The sequence below is a fragment of the Felis catus genome, chromosome B4 (assembly GCF_018350175.1).
Source record: "Felis catus isolate Fca126 chromosome B4, F.catus_Fca126_mat1.0, whole genome shotgun sequence".
Classification (NCBI taxonomy): Eukaryota; Metazoa; Chordata; class Mammalia; order Carnivora; family Felidae; genus Felis; species Felis catus.
This window is the reverse complement of record NC_058374.1, coordinates 71,776,247-71,795,938: the sequence shown is the minus strand read 5'-3', so window position 1 is coordinate 71,795,938 and position 19,692 is coordinate 71,776,247. Positions and strand designations below refer to the sequence as shown.

Genomic DNA, 19,692 nt, shown 5'->3' with positions numbered 1-19,692 from the left:
CCTGCGAAGGAGAGGGGTTCTGCCCACACACAACCATAGCCAAGGGGGTGGCCACTAGCCTGGGAAGAAGGGCAGCAGTTGGGCGGTCCGGTACCCCCAAGGTAGGCCCCTCTCCCATGACTAGCAAATGCTTTCTCACCGTGGCGACGACCCCTCCAATCATCTACAAAGACGATCAGAGACCAGGTTTTGGGGAGCGGGCTTGAGGCCCGCGAACACGAGGCACGCCGAGCGCAAGCTGCAGGACTGGAGGTCCACGCCCCGCAGGCTCCTGCGGCTCGCTGCGCTACTTAAAGTCTGGCAGGGCGCATGCGTGTTGGTGAGACGACCAAGCATTTCCGGTAAGAGCAAGTAAGAGAGCCGAGGCGCCCACACGGACAAAGCGGTGGGCCGCAGGTGGCCCAGCGCGCCGTCACCGGCTCACCCACACCAAACGCTCACACCCCAGCGTGCAGACCACCGGGTAAAGCACGGCCTGCCCCGCAAAGGGGACACGTGTGCCCGTCTTACCAGCTCCACCCGCTCCGCCTACACTCCACCGCCAGCGGTGACCTAGGAGGCCCTTGGAAAAGGAAGCAGCACCGAAGGGCGACCTGGAACGCTGCAGCGGCACCACGGAGGGCCAGGGGCCACACGCTGCCACTGCCTCGGCCACAAGCCGTGGGGTGGCAGCAGGGCCTTCCCCACCACAGGGAGGGCCACTCACAGCCACAGCCAAGAGGTAAGCGAGAGTGGCCCCTGCATCAGAGACAGGAGGGCCAGGTCCTGCCAGGGTCTGCCTACCCCCACCGCCCCTCCACTTGCCACCAAGGGAGGGAGGAGGGGCGGGGGCCCCTCTGCTGAGCCAGAAGAGCTGTTTCATTGGCCATGAATGTCCCTCTGTGGTCTGACCAGTCCGGGAGAGAGAAAGGTGACCACACCTATGGGTACACATGGTGAGTTCTTATTGATACTAATATCTAACATGCAAGGTTGTCGAGGAGACCAGGTAGGTAGTCACTGAGACTAGTGACTCGGCACAATAAATAAAACCAAAGAAAGTTCAGCATAGAACCGAATACACAGCTAATCCTGATATAAATGCGTTTGTGAGTTCCAAAACAAAACAAAAGGAATTGAAAAGGTATTCCTAACTTTTAAACCAACTCCCAGGGTTATAGTCAACATGATGAACAATGCAAGGAAAGAGTGACAGCTCCCACTTTTAAAGTAGGCATTCTCCCTCCCTGGGGCCTGGTCAATTCGTGCTGTGCTGCTCTTGGGAGGGACGAAGTGACATCCACCTGGTTTCCTCTCTCTGCCACCTTCTGGATTGTACAGCTGTGGACAATATATGGCAATCTGTGGATTGGACTTTCTTGATCAATCCTAGCCACAGGAGGATCTGATGAGATAGTTTAAGAGCTTTGACCCAGTTCTCTGGAACTTGCCATCTAGTGACTCTTGTTCCTCTTGTGGATCTAATTTTTGGTTTACATATTCCTGAATTGTTTAAATTCCTCTCTTATACCTAAATTCCTGAGTCGTCTCTTGTAGTATTTTCTCAGAATGTTTAGGTTTGGAGCCTTAAATTTTTCATTCAAATCTTCTCCCAAGGAGTAGAGTCTAAATGGCTGCTTAGATAGCTAGCTGCTGACTGAATACCAAAGCAGATTATGGCATGAATGAGAAATAAAACGTAATTGTTTTAAGCCACTGAGATTTTAAGTTGTCTGCTGCAGCACTTAGCCTAATAATGCCTACATTTTCCAGTGGAATTAAAGACTATGGCTTATCAGTAGGAAGGTGGTCAGGAGACTGAAAATCAGGAAGGTGTTATGCTGTGAAAAGACATCTGCAAAAATCTGTTGCCAGCAATAATTTGGTAGGCAGACCATGTGCTTATTGATAGGTAGCACTAGTGAAACAGGATAGAAAGCAGTGTTAGTAGAGTAGTATTAGCAGTAGTTAGTGTACCCTCACCAGTATCGTCTGCATTTGTCAGGGTATTATAAGAAAGAAATGAGCCTAGGAGAGTTATCCACTTTGCAAGCAGAAATGAGAGAGAATAGAAAAAAATCTAAAAATGTGGGCCATTAAAGGGTTGGAAATGTCTGCATCCTCTAGGTCCCAAACAGTAAGTGATGTTATTGAGAAAGGCTTTGAGTGACCAAAAACCTCTGTTGAACAAAGGGATTAAGTCTTTCGGCTAACATCACATTCATAGCCATTTTAGCCACCATTAAATTAAGAAAAAAACAAGTGGAGGAATTAGACAATAAAATCAAGCTGATTTGAGATCAGTGTCTGGAAAGCATCTTTGGATGTGGTTCCAGGCACATGGTACTTATTGAAAGCAAACAAATTTGAAGTTTTGTTCATGAGGAAATTGCATGGCACATAAACCCATGAGGGTGCTCCAAGGGCGCTTGTAATTAGAAGGCATTAAAATAATCTTTAGAAAGACAGTGGACTGTCAAAACTCTGTATCCCCAAGGAAGTCACAACACACTTCAGCTGTGCCAAGGAGGATACGAGCTGAGGAAGAGCCTTACAACGGGTAGAGTCAAGAGGCCATGGAGAATAATGTGCAAGAGGTCCTTACAGAGAGCTGACCTGGGGAAGAATCAAGGTTCTTCTGTTCTCCAGGTTGGGAACCTTCACAATATTTGTATAGCTGGATTAGCTCTGACCAATAATTGCTGAATTTCCCTTTTTACTCTTTCCAGGTGGAACTGTTTGTTATGATGGATGTCAGGGACAGATACTAAGTTCATAGGTCACAGAACTATGAAGAACTCTGAGGAAATATATATCACAGGTTAAAGGACATGCATTGCCCGAGACTCCAGATTTTGAACTGGAGTTTAGAAGTAAATATAAGCTCTATGTGGAAAAAGGATAAAATAAAAACTTGGTTACTGGAAAGAGCAGGCTATGGTAGAAAAATGTTCACCAATATCCACGTTCCCTTGTCTTGAACACACAGAAGAACTGTATTTCCCAGCCTGGTTAGATATAGCCAGGTAAATGAGTTCTAGCTAATAGAATGTGGGCAGAAATAAGGTAGTCTAGCACCAGGCACACCTCACACAACCTCCTGCAGTAGAGGAATCTGAGACCTTAGAAGAAAGTTAGGAAACCATAGCCCACAGGCCAAATTTGGCTCACTGCCTACTTTTGTGCAAGCCAGCAACTAAAATGGCTGTACATTTTACAGTTATTAAAAAAGCAGAAGAATATTTCACAGCATTCAAAACTATATAAAATTTGAATCGCAATGTCATAAATAAATTTTATTGGAACACATCCACACTCATTTATATATTAGCTGTACCTGCTTTTGCATTTCAGTAGCTCAGTTGAGTGGTTGCAACAGAGGCCATGTGTGTTTGGCCCTCTTATTGCTGCACCCTGATGACTCAGTACACTATATGCCACAGTGATGCAGTTATAACTGGATAGTATTTGGAAGGCTGTGCATATCATTGTACTGTGGCATTTTAGTTTTTTACTCTTACTGTATACTCATTAAGTCAACACAGAAAATGAGAAAAGTGAACTTCACATGGTGCACTTTTAAGGCCAAATGGAGTATGGATTATTTTATTATCAAATTAGATGGCAAAGCATTGTGTTTTTTGTACCATAACCTTCTAGCTGGGGTCTAACAAAATAATACCCCCCTCTCCCAAAGACGTCCACATCTTCATTCCTCAAACCTGTGAATGTGTCCTTACATATCAGAAAGGTTTTTATGGATGCTGTGAAATTAAGGGTCTTGAGATGGAGAGAGATTTTAAATATTTAATCTAGATACACTAGAACTTTATTTACAAATATTTGGGTTAATGGCATTTTGTTACATCAAATGAAGAATGGTCTGAATAAATCCTGTCACAAAAGCACTAAGACCCACTGGAACCAACTTTGGGACTCAGGGTATAGCACCTCAACAAGCTGCAGTCTTCAGTTTGTGACTGCTACCTTGTATCCCAATGAATGTTTTTTTTTTTTTTGTTTTTGTTTTTGTAAATATATACACACACCAGCAGGTCATGGGCTCAGTATGAGTCCCTGGTGATGCAACAGTGTAAGCAAAATGGGTCACTGTAAGTCTTTTAACAGAATATACTAGTCTGTTCCAGGAATTTTGTTTGTAGAAGTGTTAAAGACAAAAATAAACATGAGCCCACAAATTAACCAAATTCTATTTTCTGTATGTTGCAGTTTTGGCTTTTACTTAACACTGACTGTATAATATTCTATTACTACCACATGTTTACAACCCAGAAAGGCATATTTTTTTTTTTACTTTAGTGTTTATAAAGAGGGATTTAAAGTGCTTCTTTTTTTTTAATACAGCAGTTGAGCTCAGTGCATTTTATATAATATGGTGAGGTTTACTTATCCTACTACAAATAACTTCTCAATTCCCAGCCTGAACCATAAACGCAATTAGAAATCAATGAACAGAAGCGAAGAACTTGGTAAAACATAAATTTGTTGTCTAAAGAAATAAGATTGTTTCCCTGGCAATACAGTATTCTTTCAGTGGCCAAACCACCTAGTGCAAAGCAATAACTTACTTTGTATCAGCACCAATATTGAAACACCATTAGCAATACTTCCCCTTTTATAAAAAGGTTTATGCCAACATGACATAAAATGGCCCTTTATACTAGCAACATAAGAGATGTTTTAAACTGTTTCGTTTAAAATCCTGTAACAGCAGGCCTGCAGTTCCAGCTGTTCGGTTTGGAATCTTACCATTCCAGGAAGACATTGGGACCATTATTACCTAGAGGTCCTGATGTTATCACAGTGGTCCTTATAAAACAGGAAGCAGGACAGCCAAAGATAGAGTAAGAAATGGATGATGGAAACGGAAGTTGGAGTGATAAGATTGCTGGCTGGGGACCATGAACTTAGGAATTCAGGAATCCTGCAGAGGCTAGGAAAGGCAGGGAAACAGGTTGTCCCCTACATCTTCCAGAAGGAACACAGCCCCCTCAGCACCTTGATTTTAGTTCAGGAGGATTCTGTTTAGCTTTCTAGCCTCCAGATATGTAGGATACTAAATTTGTGTTGTGTTAAATCACTGAGTTTGTGGTATTTTGTTATAACAGCAAAAGGAAACTAATGCAATATGTATTGATAATACCAGATAATAAATATTACCAGACAATTAAATATTTCCAACTGACAGGAAAGCAATATCCAGGAAGTTAAGAAAATTTAAAACAAAATGTCTTTTCACAACATAGACTTTCTTCCCAAAAGCAAAACAAACAAAAAAACAATGAGGCTGTAACCTAAGTAAGTTTCCCAGGGGCCTATTTGCTGGCCAAGCAAAGAAAGGTACTTACTGATGTAGTTAACTAAATTGTGTTGGAGAAGCTGAAGGAATGTATCTAGAGAAAATGAATTCAAAACTCTTACTCTTCTGATGAGAATAGTTCAAATTGTGGAGGATATTGGGAAACAACATTGCTAGTTGATTGTAAAAAACAAGGCAAATAATTTTAAGTAGTTTATCTTAGTTCTTGATGAGTAAATGTTATCTACACTATTCAGTTGTTTATTTGATGCCAAGTTTAAAGCTACTGAATCATCTTAATGAAGCCACTACAGGTGAACACATTTCCAGAGGCATTAAGGAAACATTTAGTCAGCACAACCTGAGGTAGAATCTGCTAAGACGTATTACACCTGATGATGGCAAAATATGTGCGGGCCAGTGAAAGGCTTAGTTGGACACATTCACAAAAGTAGTGAAAAAATAAGGTATTTAAAGCCTATGGTTTTTCATTCTATTATTCATGAGCAGGGATTTTACAGAAAATATATGAATCTGTCGTGCTATTGAAACACAAGTGCCAACAGTGTACTTCAGTTGATCTCATGGCTCTGTCCATCATCAGTTCCAGGAATTTTTTAAGAACAGAAGCTGGATATCCTGACTTGCCCTACCACAACAGTTTGATGGGTTAGCAATGTTAGTATTTTATTGTCAAAACAGAGTCAAAATGGAAATTTTTCTGAAGAAAAAAACTGTACTCAGCCAGTTATCAAATACTGAATAACTTTGGAAATCAACTTTTTTTTTCCATAGTACTGAAAATGTTTAGTGAATTCAACCTAAAATTTCAAGGCAAAATAGCACTTACATGTGGAAAACATACTGCATGAGGTCATTTCCATAACAATTAATGTTCTTTGAGTCACAAATGATGTTGAACTATTTTATTTACTTCCTGTGCTATAAATTTAATTATTTTAATGTTTATTTATTTTTGAGAGAGAGAGACTGAGCATGAGCAGGGGCAGGTAAGAGAGAGAGGGAGACACAGAATCTGAAGCAGGCTCCAGGCTCTAAGCTGTCAGCACAGAGACCACCGCAGGGCTCGAACCCACAAACCGTGAGATCATGACCTGAGCCTAAGTCAGATGCTTACTCAACTGAGCCACCTAGGTGCCCCAGTCTGTGCTGTAAATTTAAAACAAAACCCCAAATCTCCAATCCCATAGAAATTTTCAGTGATATGTTTTCCCAGCTCAAACAACTGTTCCCACAATGTTTTTTTGGTTTCTTAATGCAAGTACAAAAGAAATTTTCATATTTCAAAATCCATATAATCATTCAATTGAGGAGCTGCCTTCTAACCTTCAATCAGAAGTGATTAGTCTGCAATGTAATGACAGGTTAAAAGGCAAGAGAAAATCTAATAGTATCCTGAAAATGCCTTTCAAGAGAAGAATATGGTAAATTAAAATCAAACACTCATGGATTGATATCTATATTGGCAAAACTTATCCTTGTGAAAAGATAAATGTGAAAAACATCTCATTATATATCAGCATTAATTGATGAACTTTTGCAACATTATAATAAGGAAACTAATTTTAAACCTCCATGAAGCAAAAGTATATCCCCCAACAAAATAATTTCATTTTTTACATCAGTAGACATGTTTTACAAAGAGCTGTACATAGGAACTTGTTACTATTTTGAATTTCATCAAAGTAACATTTGGTGAAATTTGTTTTCTCTTGTGTTACATAAATATCTAGATAATAGCTTTGATTTTTGCCCTTGACTGGCAAATCTTAAAATATTTACTGTCTGGCCCTTTACAGAAAATATTTTCTAACCATGCTTTGGAAGATGGTGGAGTCATTAGATGCAAGGAGATGGAATTCCTAATCACTAATGAGGAAGGCTTACCACTGAACCCTCAACTGGATCATGACATGAATGAGAAATTACCCTTTACTGTGGTAAGCCACCAAGATTTGTGAGTTGTCTGTTAACAGCAGCCAGTGTTACTATGACTAAAACAATCTCTTAATTATATGATTGAGACTCACATTTAAGGAAACCTCAGAAACCATGAGTACTTCTAGGAAATACTTAAGTCACTTTAGGAAATGACTACAGATGCATTATTTTAGCAAAGTAAATCAGCACAGGGAATTCATCTTTCATTAATCCAGCCAACATTGTTTAAGGCACTGTGAGCAAGGTTATATGCAAGGTTGATTTGATGTTTCACTTTGAATTATAAATTCCCACTTATTTTTTAATTGAGCAGTTTAATACATTTAAATCAATAAATCATCAGAAACCACATGCAATAATTTGTTCAATGGAATTCATTGCTCAGATAAAGAAAGAACGTGCGTTTTTTTTCTGTCCTAAATGAGAAATTGCTCTTAAACTGTTCTGTGCTTGCAAACTAGAAAAGAATAAATTTTGAGGTTTACATGGGACATTACTTTGAAATATCCCCAGAGAGAACACTAGGCAAACTCCTGTATAAAATGCAGCCACCAAACAGTCAATATTTGTCCCCATTACATAAGGAACTAGAGAGAGCAAAACACTGAGAGAATTTTTTTTCTTCCTTTTGGCGTTGCAAAATGAACAATTACCTAAAGTGATAAGCATTTCACTTTCTTATCCAGACAGAGTACAGTCATGTTCATAAGATTAAATTATAAGTGTGGCTTAACATTTCTTTTAAAAATCCCTTGTTTAAAAAATATTTTCTTAATTTGCATAATATGACTGTGTATCCAAGATCTCATCCTGATAATCCTAATTAATGTCACCCAAATGTTCCTAAGCATGAGAATCACTCAGGGTGTTTGCTAACATGTCAGTGTTTGTGCCCGGAATTTCTGATGCATTAGGTATGATGAAGACCCAGGAGTGCACTTTCTTAGATTTACCTTGAATGGTAAATAGTATGTTGGATATAAGAATTGGATCACGCAGCCTCCATTTTGCCCTCTTAGATTCTCTTGCAGCTAGGGTTCTGGCTGCAAATTGATTCCACTGTTTAGATGCACTTGCAGAAAATTTGGAAGGCAAAAGTAAAGTAGAAGCCATCTTTCTGTCCCCTGTTATCCATTTCTTTTCTCAAACATGATTGTTGTCATAGTTTTTCTCAGATAATGTTTCAGTGTCCATCATCCGTTCTTTTGTGGCTGTTTCAGAGGCACTAACGGTGTTCCTTTTTCCTGGCATAGTTCCAGGGATGACCTATTATTCTAAAACTGTTCCTGGAGGCACAAACAGGAAACTACTTACATAACTTCCAACTATTCTGTAAGCATCTAATTCTCTGACTCACGTCAGTTTCTGCTTTAAAAAACTCCAAAGTGTTTCTGTTTCTTTAAGCTTTGACTAATAAAAAATATGACATTAACAACAGCATTATACAGTAGGGGATTCTAGACCAGCATCATGTGGATATCTTAGAAACCTGTTTTCTCATCATATAGGAATGTGTTTATGAGAAGATTCGTTAATGGCATGAAGATACTATTGAGTTTTCTTGATTGACATTTGGACAGGAAGTATTATTGCCTACTGCTACTCAAGTCCACCCTTTCCCCCCACCAACTCAACACACACACATCAAAGGACCAGGGATCACAGTAAGCCCTTTAACCACTGCTCCTGTAGGTGGAGATCTGCTTTATTATCACATTGCCTACAACAGTGCCTGACAATCACTTATAATTATATAAGGAGTTCAATACATAGGTGATACAGATTTATTGAATAATGAATTAGTCTAATACAGGTCTAAAGGAGTTATTGCTTTTTATCAAGGTGAAGCTTCCAGAGCCTTGTCTTGCCTCGGGGCTAGAATGATATATTAAAGAAAAAAAAAAAGGATCTAGGGTCTAGAAATAAGCATGAACTCAAGTAGTCGGGAATTTTGCATACCAGCCTAAATCTCTGAACACAATGATTCTTATCTCTATGCATTGCCAACTGGGTAGGCCACTCTGTGACCCTATTTTTTGCCTTATGTGTTGCTTTGAGCTAATATTTGTCTACTGCTGTTCCCTTGAATTATGTTCTAGAAATGACTCTGTTACCTTCCATCAGAATGCCAAGCCTAGTGTTGGACAGCTTTGGTTTTCCAAGTCCCTTAATAATTAACTGGGTGCTCAAGTGGAATCTGTCTTAGTGATAAGACCAAAATCTAAGTTACCAAAATCCCCAGCCACGTTTAGATTCAGGTTTTGATTAGGTGACTTAAAATTGAGTCCCAGAGCACTGGGCTAGTGTGTACATCCCTGTACCTAAGGTAAGATTGGCCCCAGAAATGTTGGTAGTGCTGATGATCGGTGGTGGCCATCAAGGTGTAAGAGCCATAAGAAGTAGATTACATAAATCAAGATAAGCTCTGATATGAAGAAATTTTATTTTGTTTCTATAAGCCCCATTTGCTGATCCTTATAATCAAACATGGAATTCTCAAGGTTTGAATAGAGAGGAGCTCTGGGACATGGATCTCCATGCAATATTTTGTCTAACTCCATGACTTGTATCTATCTGCTAGGATTCCCTCACTTCCATCATCATTGCTGCTATTCGTTCATTAAAACTGTGATCCAGGGGCACCTGAGTGGCTCAGTTGGCTGAGCGTCCCACTTTGGCTCAGGTCATGATCTCATAGTTTATGAGTTTGAGCCCCACATCAGGATTGCTGCTGTCAGTGCAGAGCCCGCTTTGGATCCTCTGTCCCCCACTCTTTTCCCCTCCCCTGCTTGCTCTCTCTCTCTTTCTCTAATAAATAAATAAATATTTAAAAATAAAAAAATAAAACTGTGATCCAGTAATAGAAAACAAACCAAAAAAAATCTTGACTTTATTAGTCTTCCACACAATTGAAGTTGGAATTTTTAAGAATTACCAGTGTTTCTAAGGTAGATAAAATTAAACAACAGTAAAATACATGAAAACTATCTTTTTTTTCTAAGAATGGTTTATGAATCTACAGAAACTCTTCCATAGCTGCAGTGCAAGACTGATATTCACCTGTCTCTAATATGGCTTCCAGCCCTCACTGATTCTTTCCTATTTCCATGAGACAGATGCCATCTCTGTGTTCACATTTGCTGATAAATTTCCCAGTCTTCTCTCTTATGCAAAAATATTTTCCATTTTAGTAAATATTGAAGTAGCTCTTCTATAACCCAACTTAGTGTTTCTTTTTTTAAACAATTTTTTAATGTTTATTTATTTTTGAGAGAGAGAGTGCAAACGGGGAAGGGCAGAGAGAGAGGGAGACAGAATCTAAAGCAGTCTGCAGGCTCTGAGCTGTCAGCACAGAGCCTGACACAGGGTTCGAACTCGTGAACCACGAGATCATAATCAGAGCCGAAATCAGATGCTCAACCGACTGAGCCACCCAGGTTCCCACAACTTAGTGTTTGTAATCTCAAAATTGAAATCACTTAGCCCACATGATAGCAAAAGACTAGATTTTATTTTGCTGGTTCAGTTTCCAATCACTGATTTTGAACAGAACCCGTTGATTTAGTACAGCAAACATTTGCTGAAATCTTCTCACGTGCTAAGCACTGTGCAAGGTTCTAGGCATACAAGGATGAGCAGCCACAGACTCTGTCTCCAAAAAGCTATCTGTGGCAACACGGACAGGTCCATGAAAAACAACGATAACACAAGGCATGATGGGACTTGAGTTGGAAACTGAATTATCAAAGTAATCACCAAATTTGTCAGGCATTGAGTGAAATGAAGGCTGAAATTCTTCCATAGAGCATTGGCTATAGAAAATCACCACTGGCAACATTTAAGACAGTAATTTTGGTGGGAATAAGCTGTACTGTCTCTGAGACAGAACTGTTTTTCTAAATCAGATTATATCAATTCTGAAAGTGCATCTTAAGTTGTCAAAAAGACAAGGTTGAGTTACAGTTTTAAAGTATCCAGGGCCAATGTGATTTTAGGTAGTTTATATTTGTTTTAAAAGAGTATCCTATAAAACACTTGACTGTAGGTATGTAAAGTATTTGAAAGTTAAATTTTAATAACATATATTTTACTGACCTTCTTTCTGAATGTCAAGAGATTGGAATGCAGAACCAAATCCATTCTATTAATTTTCATTAATATTCTCAATACTGTTTAGTATTTTTCTTATTTTCTATAAGAGACATACATGGTCATTTAAAAAAGACATTTTTTGATTATTTAAAAAAATTTTAATGTCTATTTTTGAGAGAGCAACAGAGTGTGAGTGAGGGAGGAACAGAGAGAGTGGGGGTGAGAGAGAGAGAGAGAGAGAGAGAGAGAGAGAGAGAGAGAAAGAGACAGAGCACCAGTGGGGGAGTGGCAGAAACAGAGAGAGAGAGAGAGAGAGAGAGAGAGAGAGAGAATCCAAAGCAGCCTCCAGGCTCTGAGCTGTCAGCACAGAGCCTGATGGGGGCTCAAACCCATGAACCATGAGATCATGACCTGAGCCGTGGTCAGACACTTAACTGACTGAGCCACCAAGGCGCCCCTAGAAAAGACATTAAAAATAGTTCTCATAAAGTATTTTAACTTGGGGACTACATGTTTCCTCTGTATTTCTCCAACCATAAAACCATTTCACTTGTGCATGACAAGACAAAGGTGAAGGGTTTTGTTCCAATTAATTGTGTGAATCCATGCTATCGTTCCAGTGTTCTTAAAACCTTCACATTTTCTGTCAGTACTAACATAGTGCCACTGAAAGAATAATCCTGGGAATTATTGAATCCCGCTCCCTCATTTTGCTGATGAGATTCAGAAAAGAGAACCCCTGTACCCAGGGCCACACATATCCTTGGTTTATGGCAAAAATGGGAATAAAACCCAGAATTCTAGGTTCCTATTTTAGGACACTTTTATTAGAACACAGCTGCCTTCTTAATTAGCTATAAAATAATAAAAGGTCACTTTTGAAATAAAAGTTGTAAGTAAGAGATTCTTTATTGTACCCCAGATATTTAAGTATATCTGTGATAAATAATGATATGAAATCCCAGTTTTGTCATTTAGGATATTTAAGAGAATGTCATTTAAAGTCAGTGTTTGACTTGAGTGATAAGCAAAGTAGCATGTAGTTTTAAGTCAACATAATACTCTAATACTATATCATTGGAAATCTTTTCAACTAGTAAGCATTTTGTTTAACACTCATGCTTGCAGAGCACTGTCCTAGTTTCTAGTGAAAATGGTTGGGGAGGCTGAAGAGGATTAAAGAGAAGTAAAGGACATGGTCTTTATATTTAAATAAAACCTTCAATATAGAAGCGGGAAAGAAAACCTCATGAGCAAGTAACAGAACTTTATTATTGATATTTTAGATCTTTTAGGTTTTTTATTTGCCAAAATATAGTGAGAGAGGAAATTATCCCTAGCTTCTCTCTTACTCTGACACCCCAAATCCCATTCCAGGTGTAAATATTAACACCTCGGTCATAAACACAGTTCTAGAATCTGATCACTTTTTACCATTTCTACCATCGTATGATACAGAATCTGATTCCATTCTGGGTGTTGGCCTGCTTACAGTTTTCCCTCCTGTCCTCTGCCCCACATCCAGGAAAGCTGATGAGAAAGCACCAGGTGCTCCTGTCTTAGACACCAGTGGGAGGTTGAAACTATGTGTGGGAACTCTCCATCGAGCCCCACTTCCTAAGCACCATAGACCCTTAAGTGACTCCTTTTCCTGCTCTCCCAGGCCATTTTTGGGCCATCTTAGGAGGTCTATCCTGTTCTCCAAAAAAGCCATGTTATATGAACAACAAACCTTTTCCTGCCCTTTTGGGGTGTGTGTGTGTGTGTGTGTGTGTGTGGTCATCAGTCTTGACATATGAACCAGATTTTGCATGGAGGTGCATCCTGTTTCTGTGGAGTGGCCATAACACATTATCGTACTGGCTTAAGCTACCATTACCCCTTGCCTGAATTGTTGCAATAACCTTCTACATGCCTGGTCTCCCAACTTCAGCTGTTACCTCACTTTTGTCTGATTTCCATAGGGCAACCAGGATGATCATTTATAATGTAAGTTATGCCACTCTTCCATTCAAAATCCTCCAAAGGATTCATTCAAAAGAAGAGCCAAGACAAGAAGACTTTTTGTGATGTTCCCTCTCCCATTCCTTTTCTGACATCATCTCTTACCCCCTTACTATTCACCACCTTTATCAGTCTGCTCTGGCTAGCCACAGTGGCCTCCTTGTTGTTCCTTAAACATGCTGAGCATATCCCAGCTTGTTTCAACTTATTGTGCCCTCTGTTGGACTTCTGGTCCTGTGCTGGTCTTCCAGGTAGCCTGCTGGCTAGTTCCCTCACCTCCTCATGTTTCTCCTTAAATATCACCTTATCACTGTGGCCTTCTCTGACCACCTACATACAAAATAGCCATTCCCTCACTCTCTAACACTCCCTATCTCTATTACCTGCTTTATTCCTTCTTTAAGCATTGGTCTTCCCCCAAAATTTTATATATTATAGTATATAATTATTGTGTGTTTTCAACTAGAAGTTAAGCTTCCTGAGATTAGGGACTTTGTTTTGTTCATTGTTGTACTCCTAGTAATTGTCAGTGCCTGGCATAGAGTATGTCTTCAATTTATTTGTCAGGGCACATACACATCAGAACTCATAGTTCTGAAAATATTTTGCCTGGTTAACTAAGCTAATTTTTTAAAATATTTATTTTGAGAGATAGAGCACGTGAGAGTCTGGGTGGGGTGGCAGAGAGAGAGGGAGACAGAGGATCCGAAGCGGGCTCGGCACAGAGAGCTGAGCCCGACTTGGGGCTGGAACCCACAAACCGCAAGCACATGACCTGAGCTGAAGTCAGATGCTTAACCGACTGAGTCACCCAGGTGCCCCAACTAAGCTAACTTTTAATCCCTTCTTCCCTCTATTGACTCACCGATATACACAGTAAACATTGACAGTCTTTGTTTTGTTTTGATTCTTCATCCAAATTTTAATATTCCCTAAGCAAGCTGAAAAGATTTTTAAAGACTAAAAAGAACTTAATTTTATTTTCTGATCTTATTCTGGACATAACTTCTACAAATATTTTCTTTTTTTAATTTTTTAAGTGTTTATTTTTAAGAGAGAAAAACAGAACACAAGTGGGGAAGGGGCAGAGAGAGAGAGAGAGAGAGAGAGAGAGAGAGACAGAGCATGAGTGGAGGAGACACAGAATCTGAAGCAGGCTCCAGGCTGTCAGCACAGAGCCCTACATGAGGCTTGAACCCACAAACTGTGGGGATTATGACCTGAGCTGAAGTCTGATGCTTAACCAGCTGAACCCCCCAGGTGCCCCTGTAAACAAGTACTTTCAATTGGCTTGCCATTTGTGCAGGGAATATAAAGCTGTATCTTAAACTGAGAGCCATTGGCTTGATTTATATTCGGATAGACTGAAAAAGGGAGATATTGGGGTCATTTTGGGCCTAGCTTACTTCAGGTACTATGGTAATTAAATAGGATCATTATTATTTTTTTTAAGTTTATTTATTTTTGGCAGAGAGAGAGAGAGAATGCAAGCATGAGCCAGGCAGAGTCAGAGGGAGAGGGAGACACAGAATCCCAAGCAGGCTCCAGGATCTGAGCTGTCAGCACAGAGCCTGACACGGGGCTGGAACTCACGAGCCATGAGATCATGACCTGGGCCGAAGTCGGATACTTAACTGACTGAGCCACCCAGGCACCCCTAAGTAGCATAATTATTGTGTCAGTCATTTTCAGAACTCTCTGGTGCTTTCTTTAGATTTCTTCCCTGCAGTGTTTACATGGAGGGGCTGCTAAGATGCTATTTGGGAATCTGCAGCTTGTCTCAACTGCATTGTTTTTGTTCTGTTGAGATGACTCACCATGGCAATGCTTTCTTTGAAGGCAGTGGGAGCTCTGTGTTTTCATCCCCTCCAAAGAGATGCCACCTGAAGGCTCAGCAGAGAATGAAAAACTCTGACTCCTCCACCAAGCAAGGCAGTTCCCACAGAAAGCGGCATGAAGTGAGGGTCTCACAGAAATTTTCACATTTTACAATTTGATCTTCTGCATATTTCTTTTGTTAAGCCATTATTTAAAAAATAGATCTCAAACTATACTTAAACGCAAGGATCAAGGATGTGTGATGCCCTGACTAATAGGACCCATGGAGATTTGTTATTGCATTTTAGCTTCGTGGCAATTCTGGCACCGGATGTGAAGTAAAATCTTGAGTTTCTTTCACTCTGCATTTGAATTAGAGACTTTGAATTCATTTTCTTATACTTGAGCTTTGCTTTTATTTGTAACTCTCTTTATGACACTTAGCATCCCAAGCCATGCATACTTTTGCTCCTCCCTTCTAATGACATTTATCATAACCTTGTGTTTTAGTTGCTTTTATAGGTTGGCCATCCCCAGAGTGTAAGTTGGTTAAATGCAAGGGTAATATCTTTGTGTAATCTCCTTAACCTCTTCACCAGAAATCACAGGGTCTGGTTGCAACTTAAAATTTTACTACCTAGTATCAGTCAGGACCAGGGTTTCTTAGCCTCCACACTAGGTTTCTAACTAGTCTGAAAAATACAAACAGAATAATAGTGACCATTAGCCATTGCCCAGATGTCAAAGTAATTCATGTTAGGGGGATAGAGAACCAGAGACCTCTAGCAGTTAAGTTGTATACCCTACGCATGACCCTGCTTCCATCTGAAATTCCTAGTCAGTGGGGTCCAGCCAAGTTGGTGGCTGTGGTCTGTCCTAACAATATTATAGATTCATATACATTTAGCATTGTTCTACATCCTGGTAGATTTATATATGTCCTTATGGAATGTCTCTCTTCATCTTTAATAATGCCCCTTTTCTTACCATCTTACACTGATGGGGATCTCCTCACTACTGTTTAAGTATTTGTATGGCCGATCTTGTAAGGCCGATCATTTGTATGGCCTACCTTGTGTTTTCAATCTTAGGTCTAATATTTTCCTAGTAAGCAGCATGTACTTGTTTTTTCCTTTTATATCCAGTGAGAAAACTTATTTCAGTATAATAAAAATGATGACTTTTTCCCACTTCCCTGGCAATGCTTCAACCTTAGAACTTTGCATCTTCATTTTCCCTCCCCTCCCATTTCTTACTATTTTCTTTTGTGAAACATATTCCATTGTCTTCTGGCTTCTATCACATCTCTGCTATATTAAGATAGCTGAAATATGGCTCTGTCTGGCTAAGCACTTTTGTCTTGTCTTTGTTTTTAAGCAGTTTTGGTATGATGTGGTTTACTACTTATAGGGTTCCTAGCAATTCTTGAGTAAGTGGCTTCATGTCTTTCATCAATTTTGGAAAATTCTTGTTGATCATTTATTGAAATATCATTCTCTTAATCCTTTCCTGCTGAAACCCCCATGACACAATGTTCTTCTTTAACCTTTTTAGTGCCTTTATTCTTAAATCCCATTTTGAGTGATTTTAATATCACTGTTCCTGCTTTTTGTTTGCATTTGCCTGGTATTCCTTTACCTGTTTGTCTCCTTTCTTATAAAATATTTTTATTATTATTTTATTTTGTGCAGGTTACTTATAAACAATATAAAAGTCCTTTTTGTTTTGTTTTTCACACAATCTGACAGTTTCTGTCTTTAAATCTTTCACTTACACATAATATAATTAATATACTAAGTGTATGCCTTCCTTTTTAGGTTATTGGTTATTTTATCTCACAGTTTGCTTTATTTCTTTAAAAAAATTATCGCTGTTTCATTTAATTTGCTGTTCATTCCATCTTTTGCTCCTTGTTCATTCGGAAGGTCCACTGTACTTTTCTAGTAATATAAGATTGGTACTGGCCTTCCCCTAGAGATTTGTACACAGATCTTGTCTATGTTCACCAACTGGAGTTCTGACCCTTAGGCTCAATGCTGTTAACCAATTGTCTGCCCAGACCACAGGAGAGGAAGCCCCCTGCAGTTTCTTTCTCAGGACCCAGCAGAATTCAAGGCTTCATTTATACCCACTTGCCAGTAGGTTCCAGCATCTGCTTGGAGCTGAAGATGTGAACAGTTTAGAGTTCCTCGGGAGAAGAAGGAGACTGCATTCAGGTAGCCTTCCTCCAGAACCCTTCTGAGTGCCTCTTAAATGCTATCTCATTTAATTCTCCTATAAAACACTTTCAAAGAATCTCTTCATTTCCCCTAGGTCTGTATTAGCAAAGATAACCTGTGTAACACCACACAGTGGCTCACACTTGTCTCTGGAGCTGAGCTGAAGCACTGGCTCATATTATTCTTTCAGGATACACTCCCTGCATACAATTTGAAGTCTATTCAACCCTTCTGGAAATGTTTCCACACCGTTAAATACTAAGATAGGATAATTGGAAGCCTTTTCCATGTAACCTCTCCATGTGATGTAGGTCCATATCCACAGATCAGTTCTAAAAAGTTGCTATCCCAGGGGCGTCTGGGGGGCTCAGTTAGTTAAGAAACCAATTCTTGGTTTTGGCTTAGGTCGTGACCTCATGGTTCATGAGTTCGAGCCCCGTATTGGGCTCTCTGCTGTTAGCGCAGAGCTTGCTTTGGATCCTCTCTCCCCCTCTCTCTCTGCTCCTCCTCTCCCTCTCTCTCAAAAATAAAAACATTAAAAAAAAATTCCTATCGCAAGGCATCCCCTTGGTTCCTCAAGACAGATAAGACAATAGTAATGATAGTAACATCAGTGGTTACAATAATGTTGGTTACTGATTATTGATTGCTCACTTTGCAACACCAGGCAGTACAAAGAAAATATTGTTAATCTCTCTGGCTTTACAGGGCTGTGTAATTATATTTGAGGAAACTAAGGCTTTACAAAGCACAAATAACTTGCTCAAATTCATTCAGCTTTTCAGTGGGAGATCTTGGGTGCAGACCACACTGATCTGCCTGTCCTTCTTTTCCATTGCATCTTGGGTGGTCAAGCTGGGCTCAGGGACGCCCTAGAGCTTCCTTGGAGACTCCCTGGGATAAGGGAGGATTGAAATGGTACAGTTCCAGCCTCATCTATGCTTTCACCTGAGCAGTGTGGCCCAGGGAGCCTTCCCATTAATGATGGGGAGTGGTGAGAATTGAAAATGGAAAATGGCATTTCCCTGGGGCACCTGTTTAGCTCTGTCAGTTAAGCATCTAACTCTTGATTTTTGTCTTAGGTCGTGACCTCACAGTTTGTGGGATCTGATAGCACAGAGCTTGCTTGAGATTCTCCCTATCTCCCCCCTCACCTCTCTCATACACACAATTTACATCTTAGATCTTAGATATAGATAAACAAACCTCTTTATCTGCCAGGAGTTAGGTCAATAACTGAACTTAGAGAAGTTATATGTTATATGTACTCAGAGGTTATGTTATACATACTCAGCTCTGTTCCCCCACAACATGCTGCCTCTTGAGAACATATGGGGTAGTGGATAAGGTTTAAGATATATTCTCTTAAAAGTCAGTTATGGAAAATTCTTGAGAATGTAATGGTTCACACAGCCGTTGGCTGAGAAGGCTGTGTAAAGAGCCCCTCAGCTCACTCACCCTACCACTCTTAAAAGGGACTAATTTCTGCCTTGGAGGAATAAAATTCATATTCTGGCATTCCTCTATTATATAAAGTAGAATAGGCAGAGTAAAGATTCAGGCTTTAAAAATTAAAATGTGGTGTCTGCATGCCTACTAATGGCTGTCACTGACTATCAATTTGTATAATTAAGTTTTCGTCTTTATTTATTATACTTTAAGATTTAAATGTATTAATAACTAAATAGCATATTTCCTGGAGACTTTTCCTGGTGTGTGAATGTGTGTATGTTTGAGCAGAGTCGTGTTTATGCCCCAAAGTCATCAGAGCTGCCATGAATAGAAAATTACTGCTCTGAACGCATGGTAGAAAACATCAAGGTAGGTCTTAGGAACCATCCAATATCCCTAGTCTATCTTTTTTTTTCTTTCTTCCACCGTTAATCTAAAGCATCTTCTGCAGCCAGTCAAGTGGACACTCCTGAGGTGACAGGAAAGACAACACTCCTCAGCTTCCGATCAGAGCAGAGGCACCATGAATTATCTGTTTCATGTACTTAGTCAAAGGAAAGAATAATAGTATTTCAGTTAGGATTTTGGTTGTAAGTAATAGAAATCAGCTTTAGGCAACTTACACAAAAATTGATTTGAGTCTCACAGAATCCTTGAAAAGAACAAGAACCAGTCTTCGAAAAGAGGCAGAGTCAAGAAGCTTTGATAGCAAAAAACACAGCCTGGCCCGGCCATGGGTCATTCCAATTCTGTGCAGCCGCCATCACTATGTACAGGCCAGAAAACCATCATTGTACTCACAGCCTTACTTCCGGAAATGTAGTATCAATTGTCCTTGTCTTTTTG

At 39.7% G+C, this 19,692-nt stretch overlaps 1 long non-coding RNA gene across 7 annotated transcripts in view; it reads left to right on the top strand.

Annotated features, from left to right (window-relative positions):
- Positions 1 to 340: 340 nt before the first annotated feature.
- Positions 341 to 19,692, top strand: part of LOC123386581 — a 76,405-nt gene continuing 57,053 nt past the window's right edge. For 6 of the 7 annotated variants that reach the window (XR_006600669.1, XR_006600672.1, XR_006600670.1 and 3 more), the window contains exons 1-3: positions 341 to 721; positions 2,477 to 2,628; positions 7,120 to 7,260. This is a non-coding gene — a long non-coding RNA (uncharacterized LOC123386581). The remainder of the gene's footprint in view (positions 722 to 2,476; positions 2,629 to 7,119; positions 7,261 to 19,692) is intronic. The other variant, XR_006600671.1, reaches the window with a different exon arrangement.